This window comes from Halichoerus grypus, chromosome 3 (assembly GCF_964656455.1).
Source record: "Halichoerus grypus chromosome 3, mHalGry1.hap1.1, whole genome shotgun sequence".
Taxonomy (NCBI): domain Eukaryota; kingdom Metazoa; phylum Chordata; class Mammalia; order Carnivora; family Phocidae; genus Halichoerus; species Halichoerus grypus.
In genome coordinates, this window is record NC_135714.1 from 104,470,862 (window position 1) to 104,489,698 (window position 18,837).

The 18,837-nt window shown below is 40.7% G+C and overlaps 1 long non-coding RNA gene across 1 annotated transcript; it reads left to right on the forward strand.

Moving 5' to 3' along the window:
- The first annotated feature begins 1,626 nt into the window (after nt 1–1,626).
- On the forward strand, nt 1,627–3,658 carry LOC118521103 (uncharacterized). The gene is made up of 3 exons (XR_004909988.2): nt 1,627–1,722; nt 3,015–3,297; nt 3,433–3,658. It is a non-coding gene; the product is annotated as an uncharacterized LOC118521103 (long non-coding RNA).
- The last annotated feature ends 15,179 nt before the right edge of the window (nt 3,659–18,837 follow it).

The following is an 18,837-nucleotide window of genomic DNA, read 5'->3' on the forward strand; positions in this document are numbered from 1 at the left end:
CTATCAGCTATCTATCTATTGCTACATAGTAAATCATTCCAAAATTTAGTAGCTAAAAACAATAATAACTTTTTATGTCTCAGAGTTTCATCCCCACGTGGACCTCTCTATAGGACTTTTAAGTGGCCTCACAACATGGTGGCTGGCCTCCCATGGAGTGGGCAAGCCAAGAGAGGCGGTGAAAGCTGCTTTAATGACCTAGCCTTGGAAGTCCCATGCCATCATTTCTACCATGTCCTACTGGTCACACAGGTCAGCTCTACCATGAGAGGAACTCACCAAAGCATGAATACCAGGAGCAAGGATCACTGTGGGGAGGGGCATCATCTTAGAGACTGGCAACCAACCTTCCTTTTTCTTTCTCCCTAAATACAAATGGTCCCTGAATACAGATTGTTTTTCCTCTATGCCTTTTCCCATTTCCACTATCTCCACTATTCAACTCCTACACCTTATCTTAAGTATGCCCTGATTAATGCAATGGCCTCTTAATTGGTTTTCTTACCTCCAGTCCATTCCATATTTCTTTTTATCATATGTATCATTCTTCTTTAACAGAGCTTATTCTGTAACTATAGTTAATTATATTCATTTCTATCCATTTATTCCCCAACTAGGTTGACAGGCTTTGACGGTAGTCATTGTTGCATGCATTTGTATATCTCCACAGCTCCTAAACTGTGCCTCCAAGAGCTTTGATAAAGGAAAAAACAGTAGAACCTAGTGGGTAGGCTGAGCCAGACAAATGCTGAATTTAAATCCCAGCTTTGCTACTTCTAAGCTGTGTGATCTCAGGCAAGTTATTCAACCTCTGTGAGCCTCTGTTTTCTCACTTCTAAAAAGCAAGTTAGTCATAACTAATAATAATATTTATAATAATTGCTCTAAGTATTAATAATTATTAGTAATAACTATTACAATCAATGTCTGTATTTCAGAGCATGAGGATTAGGTAAATGATGTGTGCAAAGGCCTGAGCATTATGTCTTACACATACTAAATGCTTAATAAATTGTAGCCATACACATGTCACATAGTTGGCATTTAATGGTCTTTTAAAAAATTAAAATAGAAAAAAGAAGTATTTGGCCAGAAGGCCCTGACTCGGACAATTTGCTCTCTCCAACTTTCAGGGCCTTCCTGAGGAGTTCTGGAGCAGCAGCATACAGTAGAACTCTCTGCAGCGATGGGACTATTCTATATCTGCACTGTTCAGTGGGGTAGCTGCTCACCACATGCGGCCTTTGAACACTTGACATGTGGCTACTGTGAGGAAGTGTGTTTTTAGTTGCATTTAAATCTAAATAGCCACATGTGGTGAGTGGCAACCACAGTATTCAGGACAGTTCAATAATCTACAATTCTCTAGTTCTCTAGTCTATAGTCTACCTAGTTCTATAGTCTATATTTCTAGAGTCTATAGTTTATAGCACCATGTTAAGCATCCTGCTAGACAGACCTGCTTTCCTTCTTCTTTATGGCCAGGTATGGTGCTATAAAAACTGCTCTGCAAAAATCTGAAGTTGAATGCTTAGAGATAGAGCAAGGATCATGTTATAATTCCCTTACTCAAGAAGTACTGACTGACTTATCCTCTTTCTGTGTCCATGAACCAGGTATGCCAGAGAATAAAAAGAAGCTGTGACTTCTGTTTTGAGGAAGATATGAGGATCTAGGACATTCAAGCTGCATACACACCAGAAAATAACTTGAGTTAATATGGTAAGTGAGTCATTAGCATAAAATTGCTATTTATAATTTTATTGTCAATTAAAACCATTTTAATGTAATCACATGTATATCATTCTCACCATCTTCACCATCTCATCCCTAGGCCCTCTGCCTCATATTGTGTTTAATCCTCACAGAACCCTATAATGTAGATACAATACTCTCCCTCCTTTTTGTAGATGGGGAAACTGAGGCTTTGGAAGGTTGGGAAACTTTCCTATGGCCATATTGTAAGAGAGTGGCAGAGCAGGGCTTTGAACCCAGGACTATGATGATCCAAAGCCTATGTTGTTAACCGTTCTGCTGTACTGCCTCATTCTTTATAATGTTGTCCTTCACATTGCTTGCTTGGTTTGAGTGTCCATCTATAATATTATTTTAATTGTACAATGACATGTGTTCATGGGAGGAAATTTTTAAAATATAGAGAAGCTAAGTAAGGAAAGAAAGAAAGAGGGAAAGAAAAAGAAAGAAAGAAAGAGAAAGAAAGAAGAAAGAAAGAAAGAAAGAAAGAAAGAAAGAAAGAAAGAAAGAAAGGTTAAATTGGCATTAGTTGTAGTCTTGTTGACCCATTGCCAAGAGTAATCACAAAACGTAATTTACTACCAAGCCTGTCTCCCCAAGGGAGAGAGGGCCAGCCCAGTGTGAATTTCTTTACAGGATCAGTTCACAGGCACACAATGGAATGTCAGCCTCTGAAGGGATTTACTGAATACAATCGATTCTAGGCTGATTTCCTCACTCTCAGAGGAGAGAATTAAAGACCCACAAGTTTGAATAATTTGCAATGATAATTCTCAAGAAGGTAAATTATTCCTCACAGAGAAAAGGCAGCAGAGCATTCAGAAATTCCTGTATGCACATATAGGTTATATTTCATTTTATGATATTCCTAAATCCATTTGTTCATAAATTCAGTGACAGTCTATAGGCAGCCACTACTGCCATCTGTTGGTGGTGGGCAGAGTTGATGCATTTCTACATAGGTGCATAAAATGGTTCTTATCCAAGTCTATTAAGTTGAATTGTCACCACAGGAACCTCTGTATTCTTGGGAAAAAAAAAAAAAAAGCATGTGGAATCAGACAGACTTGGGTTCACATTTTGGCTGTGCCTCATGTGAGAAGTGTGACCACTTTCATTTTGGGTTTCCCATTTGTTCAATGCAGATAATGCCAAGTTCATATGAATGTTGTAAGAATTATGTAATGAATGTATATTAGTTTGGATAGATGCTAGCCAAAATCTCAGTGGCTTAATACTGTTTCTTGTTAACATCACAGTGTCTTGCTCGTAACACAGTTCAAAGTGGGTGCTCTGAATCACCAGGCAGCTCTCCTCCAAAAGGTGATTCGGGACCAAGCTTCTTTTTCATCTTATGACTCTACCATCTTCAACTCTGGCCTCCGAGGTCACCCTGGAACCCACCATCAACCATCAGAGCGAGAGGAGAGGGCATGGAGGTGTGCAAGGAGGTTTTTATCAGCCAGATCTGGAGCTACACACATTACTTTTATACTTCTTCCATTCGCCAGAACGCAGTCTCCTGACGGCATCTCACTGCTGGTAAGACTGAGAAACATGGTCCAGTGGTCTCTCTGTCACAGCCATAATTTTAAGTAATAAAAGCATAAGCATCACTCTAATGCAGTTGTGAATTTTTCTTTATGTATTGTGTAATACTATTTATATTTTTCTCAGTTATCAGTAGATGCAGATATGAAAATAAAAGGCAATGTGGTGTGATGAAATGAGCAGTGGTCTTGGAGATGTGGCTTCTAATTCCCTGTGATCTTGGACATATCACTCAGTCAATCTGAACTCCAGTCCATATCTGGAGACTGACAGGGGTAAAGCCAACTATGTATCTGTGTCGTCTGTCTCCACCGCCATATCTCTCGCTCTAAAAGTTTACAGCTTTTTTTTTTTTAAAGATTTTATTTGACAGAGAGAGACACAGCGAGAGAGGGAACACAAGCAGGGAGAGTGGGAGAGGGAGAAGCAGGCTTCCCGCCGAGCAGGAAGCCCGATGTGGGACTCGATCCCAGGACTCTGGGATCATGACCCGAGCCGAAGGCAGACGCTTAACGTCTGAGCCACCCAGGCGCCCCAAGTTTACAGCTTTTTGCACAAAAGTAATACAAAACAAAACAAAATGTGTAGTGACTCTCAGAGTAGACAAGTGATAGAACACAAGTCTTGGATGGGCTTAGATGGGAAGATTTCTAGAAGAGAAGCAGCTTTAAGCCCATTCTTGGAAGAAGGGATGGTCCCCCGTAGAGGGAATGAAGTATGGGATGCCATGCAAGGAAGGCATAAAGAAGATCATAAACAAGAATTTAGGGGAGGGAGCATGGTAAGGAGACTAGCCTGGCTGAAAAAAAATGTGTTAGCGTGAGGCTGGGGGTGAATTTAAAAAGTATTTTGATAGGAAGAAAGAAAGAAAACATTAATATTAAGCTGCCAGACTTAGGAACTCTTATTTAATCCAAAAAGATCCCAGAAGAAAGCCAAATATGGTTTTTGTATGGGCAACTGACATCATGAAAATCTGTTAGTCATTCTGAAAAGAAATGTGATTAGATCATAGCATTTGATGTGACAGTACCTTCTGTTAAATTGTTGAATGTCAGAAGTCTAAATGCTCCATAAATATTCTTCCAAATATGTTAGTTATCTGAATCCTATACCCATTTCAAGGAAGAAGAGTTTTACGTGGTAATGGAGAAAAGATGAGGTTGTGGGAAGAATCAAATAGTTTACATTGAAAGAGAGCCCTCATTTCTTTGCTTTATTTTGCTTTATTTTTTTAAAATCGAGGCTAAAAATGTAGGTAAGACATGAGTCAGAGCAAACTCAGAAAGTACCTAGAAGCCTTCAGCATTTGAAGCCTGCTGGCTAGTTTCATGTGGGTGAAGTTCGGTTTTCAGAAACACAAATTGAAAATAGAACTTGTTTGTTTAGATTTTGCCATTCTCTAGGGGACCTACAAGAATGTTCAATGAACTCTGAGGGGGAAGAATTTCTTCTTGGGAACTGCCCCCAGAGAGCCTTGTTTGGAGAGAATATGGCCCTGGAGCAGATCCTGAGCACATTGCATTTCCTCTCTGGACCAAATCTGAGGAGACATGGTCTTAGCCAAGGTAAGCACAAGCAGAAGCTCAGTGCAGTCCTCCAGGCAGATTTCCAATAAAGGCCTCTGTCATGCTCTCAGGAAGCATGAGAGGTTTGAAACATTCCCCAGGAAAGCTACTAATGACATCTTTGACTCTCCTTCAGCTCTAATAAACTCTTGGGAAGCACTGTTTCTGTTTTTATTTTTTAGAAAAAGGTTATTTTCGATGGGTAACTCTTTGTGATTTACTGCATATTAACTTTTTTACACAAATGAAATATTCTATTAATAACCACGTGACTGTGGCAAGTCACAAGCCTTTTCTGGGCTTCAGGCTTTGGTTTTCTTCTCTGTAAAATATAGAGACTAGATCATATAATCTCTGAGGCCTCTTCCTGATCTGAAATGATAAGTTCTAATTCAAACAACTTCCTCTTTCTGGTGAAGTAACATGAAGCCTGAGGTTACTTTATCACATTGTTCTAAATCTCTATCACTCTTAAAATGTATAGGAAAAAAAACCTAAAACAGCCCATTGAGCATGTACTGCGGGAAGAATCCTCTATTCAGTGCAACAGCATGTTGGTTGGGAGCACTGAGCGCAGAGCTACTTCCCTCCCACCCCCCCACCCACCCACCCATCCGGGACCAGGGGGAGTTCACATCTTTATGCTTCTTAGAAACACCAGTGTTTTTATTGTGGCTGTACAATAGGTTCTCTGGCTGCACTTTCCAGTTTGGCAACAGTTTATTTGCTATCTATTATTATTCTTTATTCTATTTCCATTGTTTTAAATGGGTTCTTCTTCTTTCTCAGGAGGTAACTCCCTCTAAAGAAAGATCGTATCCTAAATAGAGCCAAGTTTATTTGCAGTGTCCAGGACAGAGTATGTGATGATGATGTGATAGGCCATGATGATGAAACGAAAAAAACATCAAAGATTTCAGAGCTGGACTAATATGGTAGCCATTAGCCATATGTGGCCTTTTAAATTAAAATTAGCTAGAACTGAATTACATTAAAAATTCAGTTCCTCTGCCATACTAGCCACATTTCAAGGGCTCAACGGGAACATGTGGCTAGTGACTACCATTTTGGACAGCACAGATATATCACATTTTCATCACTGCAGAAAAAGTTCATTTGGCTAGGCTGCCTTGGAGATCAACTGGTCCCAGAATCATATTCTCAAGGGATGTCAGGAAATTTGGAAACCACAGAAAGCATTCTTCTATCCAGATTCTATCAAATCTTTCCCGTACCAGAGAATTTATCACCTTACAAAGTGGTCCATTTCATTTTTTGACAACTCTATATTAGAAAGTTCTTCCCTAAACTGGGTCAAAGTCCATATCCCTTTAACTCCTGCTGTCTCTCTAAACACAGGATAAGTGAATGGCTCTTCCACCTGGAACTTTATCAGAGCATCAGTGCCTCTCTTGAATCTACTTAGACTGCTCTTTGCCAGCTCGGCCCTGTCACAGGTGAGGCAGCTGAAGCTTGGAGCAGTCCTGCCTCACCACTCCACGGCAAAGCTGGGACTGAAGCCAGGCTTCCAGCTGATGTGTTCCAATCCAACCTTACAGCTTCCAAGTTTAGCAACTATGTCATTAAAGATGTATGCATATGAGTTTGTAGAGTTGAAGCTCTTGGTCTTTCTTTTACCTTTCTTTCCCTTTTGTTGTTGTTGCTCCATTTTTTTAATTTTCTTTTTTCATTGCATGCTTCCTAAGAGACTCAAGGTTATTTATTCCCCAGGAGAACAAAGAGTATGCGAAGTCTGAATGAATATTTCAGAACATAGAACAATGGCCGTCCCCCAAAATAACCTCAGCTGCCAAGCGCAGAAATCACACAAAATGGCTTGCTTTAGTTTGCTAGTTTCAAAGCAGTATGAGGATAGAAGAGGAAGCTAGAAGCACTAAAGAGAAATGACCTACTTCTCAATGGTGTCTAGAAGAGAGGATGCTCTTGATGACTTTTCAGTAAGAAAGGGCATCTACCTCTCTGTGGAGTTCTGTGGAGACTTTGCAGGTGAGCTGTTGTAAATGTCAGTTACAGCTTCAGATCTGGCCGGCAAGCCCTCACTGAGGGGTGGGGTCTGTGTTGGGGCAACAAAATGATTGAAACATTGTCTTTACCCTCCAGTCACTGGCAGGGAGGCTAGGTGGAGTCAATAAACAGTCAATTACCACTCTAGACCATGCCCTGGAGCTCGGAGGGGTGTGTTCCAAAGGAACCAGCAGATCAGTCTTGGAGCTCAAATGATCACAGCAGTTGCTGTCAAGCAGAGCAACTTCTGAGAGTCACCAAGTAGGGGGACCCACAGACCAAGGGTCCTAGGAAAGAAGACTCTGCCCGAACCAGACTGGGCCCAACAGAAGATCTGGCACTGCATAAACAGCTATCTTCTCTAACAACAAAAAAACTGCTCCCTGATTCCCTTCATTAAATTTGGCATACCAGCAGGAGTAACGTCACCAGCCTCCACCACCAGGCATGCCCCTCCACATTCAGGTCCATGGTTGACTATATATATGTAGATTTGTGTATATATGTATGTGTGTGTGTATATATATCCATACATATATATAAACAACACATGTAAATAGGATAGATAGGTCTTTGTATAGAATTATTTTATATATATGTATGTATACAAATACACATATGTGTATGATTTTATATATTTTTTATATTTTAGTTGTCTTATATTTGTACATAGGGGCATATTTATACATACATACTTCTAGTCATTTATATATACTTCTAGTTGTGTACGCTTATAAATATATGTAATATTTTTATATAACACATATGTATGTATATGTATGCACACACTTCTGGAAGGACACTGAGGACATTTCTGGAAGGATACACAAGATATTTTTCATGGTGGCAACCTTAGGAGAGCAGGGATAAAGATCTTAGGGGGGGCAGTATGGAGGGATACGTTGCATTTTATTTTGTAGCTTTTATGTATTTTTTAAAGAGAGCGTGCACAAGCAGGAGGAGCGGCAGGCAGAGAGAGAAGAAGGCTCCCCGCTGGGCAAGAAGCCCGACACGGGACTCGATCCCAGGACCCTGAGATCATGACCTGAGCTAAAGGCAGCCGCTCAACCGACAGAGCCACCCAGGCATCCCGCTTTTATGTATTTTATGTAATTTTTTTACTGCATGTTAATTACTTTTAGAACAACAAAAGTGTTTTTATTAATATTTGGTTAAAATAAGGACACCATCACCAACTTTGCCCTGTTTTCCAACATGAACTCCAAAGTGCAAATAGAGTTAAAAGACCTTGTTCCAGGCTGGGCTCATCCAGGTACTTTGCCTTAGATGACTTAAGTTGCTATGTTTTCCTCCATATCGGCTGACCAAAGATAACTAGGTCCAGAGTAAGGTTATATGAGCTGATATAAGTGACATTGTGACAGTGCTTTGCAAACTGTAAGCTTCTACATGGGAGTCCATAACCCTGACTGGTGGAAGTGTGCCCAACTCGACTGCTATCATCTGGGTCCTGGTGTGTGTGTGGCAGACAGGGATGGGCTGTGATGTAATGACAGGGAAAGGAGGGGGAGCGAGAAGAAAAGAAATGAGAAGGGACAGTAGCAGAGGCTGAGATAGGAGAGGGTGGAGGGGAGGCCTCCAGGAGGGCTGATGCAAGGCGGGCCTCCGTGCAGAAGGGTGCTCCACTCTGGCATAGGACCTGAGCTGCCATAGCTTGCCCCTATTCCCAGCTGATACCTGAATACCTTCATCGGGACAATGACATATCATTCCAGATAGTGTCATGAGAATAAGGTGAATTCATGTCTCTTTGTCCAAAGGCTCAGCCTTCTCCCACTGTCCTCTGCCAGACTCTTTAATTAACTCTCTTGAATCCTCCAATTACTAGTTCAACCAGCATATATTGAGTTTCTCCTCTCAGCCAGGCACTATGCTCAGTCCTAGGGACATGGGATGAATATAATATTGTCCCAGCCATCAAGATAGTCCCGTTAATAGTGGGTAAGGACAGGGAAATAACAAGGGCAATCAGTCATGCTGTTACAACAGCAAGTATGCAGAGTGCTTTGATGGGGACTATGCATAGTGAGGGGGAAGAAACATTGAAGGATAGGTAGGAGTTTGCCAGACAGAGAGGATTTGAACACAGAGGTTTGAAAATGCATGAGGGATTCAGAGGAAAGTGAGTAATTGGGTTTGGCCGAAATAGAGAGTGAGGGCAAAGTGACAGGTAAATCTGGAAAGGCTGGGCTGGGTTGGTTGTAAGTGGCATTTTGTATTGTGCTAAGGAGTTTGCACTCTGTCCAGTCAGCTCGAAGGGGCTCAGGAAGATGAGAATCAGTTCATTTGATTTTACGTCTTTAGTGAAGGAAAACTTATATAGCTACCCAGTTATTTACCTTTAACAAACTGATACTTTATTCATAATAAGAACCTCTCAACCTACTTATTTCATTGCAAAGGCCAATTTGTCATTTATATTCTATTTCTCTCAAATAATTGATTGGCCACTCACTACTATTGGGCATAAAGCACAGAAGAAAATTTAACCCTGTTTGGGAATCAGAATCCTTGGTTTGATGAATTGATAAAAGTTATGATTTTTCTCCCATGAAAATGTAAATACAAAATATTGCATAAAACTACAGGGAACTCATGGAACTCTTTTAAAAATTCCTAAGTTCAAGGGTTGTATATACAATCAAATGACAGTTTTGCTTTGACAGTTTGTTTTTTTTAACAAGAAAATTAGGTAGAGAGTCTTAGGTACTGACCTAAAGCCTCACATTCGATTTAATAAAATGAGTTCAAAATCTTTTTTCAGTGATAGTCTGAGGTCATCTCCCAAATACAGTGTAGAATGTTGAATTATTTTGAAGTTTTGATTAAATGAACTCTAACTCATATTTTATTAATAGAGAGAGGGTCATTAAGCTATTTTAGGATGCCCAAACATGAGATGATAGAGGAAATAATTCTATAAAATAAGATGAAAAGCAACGATTCCATCAGATATCAAATTTTCAAAAGCCTTTCCTGCTGCTGCCACATAAATGCTAGCATGAGTCTAGCCGTAAATAACGATCTCTCAAATTTTAAGGCTTGCTAACATTCAGAATAAAATATGAATCCTTTATCGATTTATTAACTAAGAGACCCTTGAAATTGCAGCTCTTTTTGCACATGGAACAAGGGTAACATCCTTTGGAAATGTATTACTGGGCTTTCCTATCTGGAACCTGCAGAAAAGGCCCGGGGCAAAGGAGGGGCTGGAGACGGAGGCAAGGTTGTGTATTTGAACCTTTGTGGCAGGAGTGCAGAGAAAAAGATTCACTGTTTGCGTTCTGAAAACCAAAATAGGATTTTTTTTCTGATCTTATTGAAAAATAAAACACTTCTCCTAAACACTTTATTGTCCTATTAACGTGGGAAGAACCTGATCTGGTGATTGATCTTGAAGTTTGGTGTAAGGAGGGAGGGGTGGACGGCTGGAAGAGGAGGTGGCAAGAACCTGTGGACGGGTACAGGTGGGGAAAGAGGCCAGGGAGGAAGCACCGAGTCCTGGCCTCCTCCTCTTGGCTGAAGCCCAGGCGGGGACAGATCTGCTCAACAAGCGGAGCGGCTCTTCTCCTGCATGCGTGGTGGGAAAGCACTGGTTTGCAGTGCGTGCTGGGCCACTACACGTGTAGGGAGAGTGTGAGCTCCCCTAGGCCCTCACACAACACAGTGAGTTCTGAAGTTTCTGCTGGCAGGAGGAGGGCTGCAGAAGAAAGCAGATGGTGTTGGCTGTGCAACTTGGCAGCAATCTCCAAGCGAAAGCAAAATGGCTTTGAAGCCAGGTGACAGCCAAGCCTCAGGGGCCAAGTCAGCAGAGAGAAATCTTGGTCTCAGGCCAACCTGAGAGAGCACATACCAGTCACGGCAGCCTCAGATTTCAGGAGCAACCACCAGCAGGATGCCCAGGGGAAGAAGCAAGGCAGCCAGATTACAGGGGACAGCAGCCGGTGCATGGCCAGGGATGCCACAAAGAACGCAGGAAAGCCCCTCAGCCGCCCTGCTGCTACCCAGAAGGGAACAGAGCATTCTGAAAGTCTGAGTATTTACTGAAAGATGGAATCACCCAAAACAAAACATTTAAACCAGCTCTGATGGACGGTATCACATCCGATTTGAAGAGATTGAAATTTAGACCAAAAGGTTACTGTTTAAATCATCAATCATTTGTTGGTGCATCTAAATTTCTGCTCCATCCAGCAGCATGGAGGCTTATAGGAGAATGAAGTCAGCCATAGAGAAATGAAGAAGCTACGTTTCTTTTGCACATCTAAGTGTGCTGTGAGTGAACTTGGAATCTAGCCACATCTTTTTCCTGCTACACAATTCTATCACAAATTCAGGATTATATCATAATGTATTACTTTCTTTGAAAAAATGAGAAAAAATCCAAATTTTAATTAGCAGGGTTCATCATTTTAAATGCACTAGGCAAATATCATTTTATTTGTTTCATAAATTATTGACTTTTCTGTTACATAGACCATATATTTCGTATATGCGCATGTGTGTGTGTGACACATATATGTATATATCTTAATATTCTCTGTTTCCTTTTTTGGGGGGGGTTACATTTCCTGTGTGCTGAGCTGGGGTATTTAGTCTTCTGAATGATGCAATGGGTTAACAAGCTAATAGGAAGGGAATCTTTTAAGGTACAAGGACCTCAACACTACAGTTTGTTTCGGTTTGATTAAACAGATGGAATTCCACGCAAGTGGAAAGTTGTGAAGGCGGACACCTATAGCATATACAACATCAGTGAACAAAACTGGTAGGAAGTCACTGAAATGAAAGGCGGCAGAATGGTTTCTAGCATCTCACCTTTTACCAACAAGACTCTGCTGCTGTGAGCCTTCTTTATGTTTAAAATCCAGGTTTTGTAACAATAAGTGATGTTTTTACTTGTGAAATGCTAAATCCTAACCGTCAGCGAATGGAGTGGGTGATTGCCTGGAAAACGACTCATACATTTCTTGAACTTCTCTCTCAAAGAGTAATTCATTTATGAACATGTGGAAGAACCCTGGGAACTACAGTAAATGTGGGAGTTTTCTCTGAATAAAACTATTGAAATCTATGATAAGAATTATTCTTCATTTTGTCATACATGTTATTGAGATGGCAAAGTCAAACTTTAAGTGTCATATTTTAGAAGGTTTGTTATGACCTAATTTTAGTTAACCAGAAAAATTTCTAATTAAAAGTGAATATATTTGAAGTGGCAGAATGCTGGAAGGACACTTTCTTCCCAACTAATTCTGTAATGTTGAAACAAAAATTAATGAAAAATAGTAGTATGAAGATCCAAATTTAACTTTTGTCATTTTTCAAAAGGATATAAATCTTGTCAATTTAACTAGAACCTATTTTTTTTCCCTGCTTAATTGCATTTTTGTAGCACACAGAATTGAAGAAATGATTGATCAGCGCTATGGTAACTATTTTAGCATCATTAATTTTAGATACATTATTTTCAATGAAGAAGAAATATCCCACTTAAAGCAGAGAAAATATGCTTAACATTAGTAGATGTCGAAGGTATGCTCTCTGTAAAGAACACAGCAAAAGGAGTGTGTATGTTTTAGGAGAGTATCCACCAAGGGGGTAAACTGAGAAATTATGATTCTTGCCATTTAACACTCGCACCATTATCTCATGCTTGATTTCCCTTTGTTTCTTCTTCTGTTTAGTGGCACAAGTGGTTTGTGGCCGAAGAAAGTGCAGACTGCTTCACTAGGTGCCATCACCTATACGCACCAGCGCTCTGAGGAACAACAAGGTGCTCAGTGAGGGTAAACACTCACGAGGAAACCACTTCAAAAAGCTCAGGTCAGTGTTCACAAGAGGACAGTTTTCCCACCAAGTGCCATGTAAAATGAACATTGCTTCTACACAGAGGAGAGCTGAGGGAATGATGCTATCAAGGGAAGAGGTCACAGGAAGGAGACTCCACAAAGGCAGGGGTTTGGGGGACTGATTGCCCTGGGTTTCAATCCCAGTTTCAGTACCCGCTGGGAAAAATCACGCAAGCGCTCTGCACCCCTGTGTTCTCACATATCGCACGGAAGGAAGGATACAAGCTTTATGAGATGGTTATGAGTATTAAATAAGTTAAATGGATAAAGTCCTTGGACTTTAGAGGAGCATATCAGGTCCCCTACCTGGTATTCCTACTTCCATTAATGAATAGGTACTTGGGGGTCAAATGTTCTACCATAATCACCTACTTGTTCACATGAGCACACATGCCATCCTTGGGCTCTCACCCTGGGTGAACATGGACTGATTTGAGGAGTCATTAGTCCCTACCCAAGGCAGCTCTAAAAGCCTCACATCTAGAGGTTTCCCTGCCCCACCTCCACTTGTAAGGCAGATAATTCAGATGAATCTTCTGAGCTATATCAGTTTTATGCTTCTGTTCTGCTCATTCAGAGAAAACCAAATGTTTTTTAATCCTTTCTAGAATAATTTAGAGATCATCAACAGAGGGCCCTCCTTTGCCATGGACTTTAATTTCCCTCACCTCCGTCTCCCATTTAATGTTGACAATAATGGTAACAGGAAACACAGTGACAGCTATCATTTAGTGAGGGCCTGCGAGGTACCAGGCACTGTGCTAAGCCCCTTGTGTATATAATCCTTTCAGTAATTCAGAGAGATGGGTTTGTTATCCACACATGGGTTTCTTGATATCAAGGACTATCCTTTCCAAGGCACCATTCCTGAAATATTTTGGACTCTTAGAAGTGAGCTTTCTGGACATTCTGGTTCTGCCGGTCAGAGGTCCCCTCAGCAGAAGGGATCACTTCTGCCACCTGCCATCAGAGAAAGCATGGATCCCCAGACCATGTGGCCTCATCCAGTAGTGACTTCTAATTCTCTTCTGCTACCTTGTATGGTCATACTTCCCACACTCCTCCCCTGAGACTGGGAGAGAGGAAAACCCAGTGCTGGCCCAATTATAGCCTTTCTTGTTAGTGCAGAGGGTCCCCTAGCTCTTTGTGTCACCTCGTTGTTAGCCCAGAGCTCTGGGGCAAGATCCTTGAATGTCTTCTTGACTCTCACCTCCTTCCACCATGCACTTTTACTGTACATAACAGTGATTCCACACCTCCCTAAACTGCATCAGTGTGGATGAATCCCTCTCTGTACCGAGCACTCTCACATTAAATAATCTCTCTCATAATGCTCATAATACTGTGCAGATATTATAGCTAAGGCTGGGACTGAAGTGTAGAGATATCAAAGAGTTTTGCTTAAGATGACCCTGGTAGTGACAGCTGGGACTAGGATCTAGATCTTTTGACTTCAAATGCAGGCGTTTTTATATTTATACTATGCTATTCTGCGTCCTGCTCTTGTTAACAATTAATATATTTTCTGGAATGTCAGAAACAAGACACTGGCCTTTCATGTGTCATTTCAATACTTAATTCTATGGAAAATGATGATCTTACAATGCTATTTAGCAGCATTCGTACATAGTAGCATTTAGCAAATGTGTTAAGTTTAAATGCTAAGGAACATTAAGTACTTAAAACATTTTAAAAGAGTGATTCACTACCATTACTCAGAAAATATGCAATGAGGATGATTCACTATAGAAAGTTTAAATGAGACTTTGAAATAGACAATGTACGAATCATAAATAAAAAAATTTTTTTAGAGAGAGAGAGAAAAGAAAAAAAAAAAAAACCCTTTGTGGTTGCTTTTCTTACAACTAAATATCATTTTACTAGAAAAGGGCTCGGCCAGCATATTGATTCATCCTGGACGGATGCTGTTTCTTGTTTTAGATTTTTTTTTTAAGACCTACTGTTCATTTTAATAATTTCATTTCTTTTTCTTCCCCTTCTCATTCTTGATCTCCTTCTCTCCTCCTTCTCTTATCTTCTACCTCCTCCTTTTCCTTTTTTCATTTTTGGGGGTATTAAAATTAGTGCATACAAAGAAATCACATATTGTACTACTCAATTAACACCTATCAAAATGACCTTTACGTTTGGCTTCATTTATTCTTTCTCCTTGTCTGTAGATAATGCCTATTATTTTTCTCCAAGACAAATAAAGGTATTAGAATGGTCTGTCTCTAACAGTAGAATGGAGGAGAGTCAGTGTTGAGACATTACAAACTCACTCTTCAGTGAAGTTTCCAAGTTTATGTAGGATAGGGTCTTAGGATTCTCCAGAGAATCAAAACCAACAGAATGTGCACATACTTATAGAAAGAGAAACATTTATTTTAAGGAATTGACTCACACAATTGTGGAGGCTGACAAGTCCAAAAGCTGCAGGGTAGGCTGACAAGCTAGAGACAAAGGGAAGAGTCCATGCTGCAGTTCAAGTCTGAAGGCAATATGTTGGCAGAATTCCCTCTTATTCAAGAGAGGTCAGTCTTTTTCCATTAAGGCTTTCAACTGCTTGGAAGAGTCCACCCACATTGCAGAGTACTGATAATTGGCCTTACTCTGCTGATTTAAATGTTAATGTCATCTTTAAAAAAATACTTTCACAGAAACATCCAGAATAATGTTGGACCAAATTTCTGGGTAACATGGCCTAGCCAAGTTGTCACATAAAATTAACCACCCTGGATGGCAAGATACTCCAATACTCCAGAGAACATTGCCCCATGTCCCATTTTCAAAATTATCAGAATAAGTAGAGTGGTCCCTTGATAAATGGTATCAGATACAACTCCTGTTCTTTCTCTGGCTTCGCCAGAAATGTTTATGTTTTTACAACGTAAAACCTGGTTCCCTACATTTATGGAAATTCAGAAAGGAAAGTGTTACCTCAGCTCCAATTGGGTTGTGACAAATCAATAGCAATTTTCATAGCTTTTGCAAAGCTGGTAAAATTCTTTCCTGCAAGCTCCAAAGATTTAACCATTTCTTCCCTACTAGTCTCTATGAACAACAGTATAAATTTATGGAATTATTAGAATCACTTTCCCAGAATGTCATTAATTCCAGTTCTCCATTCCTTTCTTTAAACTCTAATATTGACTCATTCCTTACTCTGTTCCCCATTTCTTGTAGATATAAGACAAGCCCAATGGCAATTAAGTCAGACCTGGGGAAAGCAGGGGAACTTGTGGGTCCTGACTCCCCACAATCCTAAGTAATTCTATCCTCCCCAGGGCTTGCGCCTGAGGAAATTATTATATTCTCTCTCTCTCTCTCTCTCTCTCTGTATCTTTGAGGGGTGAAGATCAGAATTCAAAGAAAGGTGCAGAAGACAGAAAATAAAGAGGGAATTGCAATTTTTGTTTTTTTCAGTTCACTGTCCCTAAGTGCCTAAAAAATTGGGACTGAGAAGGTGTAGCGAAATTTAGAAAAGAGATGCTCACTGTATTGTAAAAAGTTCCTCTAAATCTTTTTCCAGCAAGATTGGCCTGGCGCTGGTGCTGTGAAGAATTGGGTGCAAAAGAGGGAGTCTAGAGGGGAAAGGCATCCCAGGCCCTGGGATCGTGCACAAGTGGCGATGGTTTGTGAGAAAGTGGCCCGACCAGCTTGGACAGCAGCAAGAAATAAGGTTGAATAAGGAGCATAAAGCCACATTTTGGAGGTCTTGGAAATCCTTCTGAGATAAGACTTGTCACAATTGCATTGTGATGAATAGGGAACAGACATGATGGGGGGGAGGAGCAGGATGAAGAGGAATGAACAGAGGACCACAGAGGGAGCTTTGGGGAAGCCCCACTCCTAGAGGGTGAGTGGACATGTGTGTATCTTGTCTCACGACTCATTTCCTCCCTGGCATTAGAAGGAGGTCATCTGATGATGGTAAAGGCAAGAGGTTAGGATTGAGAGCTTAAGAGAACATTGTTGAATTGCATAAACTGTTTTTGAGCTTCTGCTCTGAACGGGCCACAATGTTAGATGTTAGAAATATGAAAATGGATAAAATACGTCCTCTCTCTTCTGGAATCTCCCAGTCTTTCAGCATCAATAAGAAAAAAAGTTTAATGAACTTGCAACACAAGCCAGGCTTGACCTCCTACTTGACTGTGAGCACTGAGACATGTCAATCTAGTGTGGGGTGTGGGCAGCTTACCATGGAGGCCAGTCTGGTGTTGACAGGTCATGTCAGAGTGAGCTGATGACAGAAGCTGGATGATTAGAGGTCCCAGGTGAAAAGCAAGTTCCATCCATGCAGGGAGCTGGGAGACGCTCATGTGTAAGATGGTTGCAGCTTAAGATTCAGTATAAATTCTGAGATCTCATGATGAGGTCCAGGCAGTGAATATGCAGATGTGCTTCTGCTCTGCAATGGGGATGGAGGTCAAGTACCAGAGTGGGTGACAAGCTGTGAGATCCAAGAGTAGGATGAATTGTTAGTGGACGGTAACTTTCGTGCACTTGTGACAGTGTAAAATCGCTCCTCCGACTGGGCTGAGAAAATATTTCTTTATATCTCCATAAGGCATCTTAATTTCTTCATGACTCCATCCTCTAGATAATAGGAAAAAAACCCTAAATATTAGTTCAGTCTGTAAGTAAACCTAGTACATTGTAATGAGAAGAAACAGCTCCATAATTTGCAGGGCTCAGCACAAAGTGGGAATGCAGTCTTCCTTATTAAAAAATTCAGAATTTCAAGATGGGTACAGTAGAGTATTCAACAAACCAGGGATGCTTCCAGTAGCATACTCACAAAACTACACCAGGTAATAAATTCAACAATCCCTTTAGGGGACTGTCCATCTCTTTAAAGTGTTTAGGGTCTGATTTCCTTTCTTTCTCTCTCTCTCTCTCTCTCTCTCTCTCTCTCTCTCACACACACACACACACACACACAGACACACACACACACAGAGTTTTATCTCACACATAGCCATCAGTGTACTACGGCCAGCTTGTACCAGCTGGACAGAGTCAACAACTGCACATCCTTCCCCAACTCTGTATTTAATGATATTTTGTGGGTAACTTGAAATCAGCCATGGTGGGAGAATTTACAGCATGAAATTAGCAAGTGCTAGAAAGCAAAGCCTTTTTCTCCAGAGAGCCAATTAAACATTTACTAGCACATCACTGTATGTATGTTCCTAAACAAAGACGGCCTCTTTTGTTCATTTGCTGTATTCCTAATACTCAGAATGATGCCCACCACATAAAGGACACTAAGTTGTTTAACATATGAATAAATATCCTTCTCTGTCCCTAGAGCAGCATGTTCATGACCTAGATAGCACAGTAGAAAGTATTTCTGCCTACAGAAGAAATTCTATCCTTTGAGAGCTAAATCAATTTAGAAAACTCTATCTCTTTTCATAAAACCTGGCTTCAGCAACTATTGTCTTCTACCTAAATCCTATAGTATATAAGCTGAATATTAGTGTTTCTGTTCTCTTTGCATTCCTGCAGGAACGGGTCTAAACCTCTGCTAGCCGAATAGATCTCTGGAAAAAGACTAGGGGGAGTGGTTTGTACAAGGACATGCAAAAGGAAAAATATCTCAAAAAATATTATCTCAGGGCGCCTGGGTGGCTCAGTTGGTTAGGTGACTGCCTTCGGCTCAGGTCATGATCCTGGAGTCCCTGGATCGAGTCCCGCATCGGGCTCTCTGCTCGGCGGGGAGCCTGCTTCTCCCTCTGACCCTCCCCCCTCTCATGTGCTCTCTCTCTCTCTCATTCTCTCTGTCTCAAATAAATAAATAAAATCTTTAAAAAAAAAAAATATTATCTCAGATACACATTACTTTTTTCAAGAGACTAAAGAGAAGGCACCATGGCAGGCATTTGTAGACACTGAGGAGCACTGGATGCCATAAAAGGAGCCATGGAGAGAGATTATATTTCTATCAGGGATGTGTCTTAGAGTCATTCAAATCATTTCACAAAGGTGAAGGTCTATTTCTATAATGTAAAGGGGAAAACTATACTCCTCTTGTATGTCTCTCCTTTACTACTAAC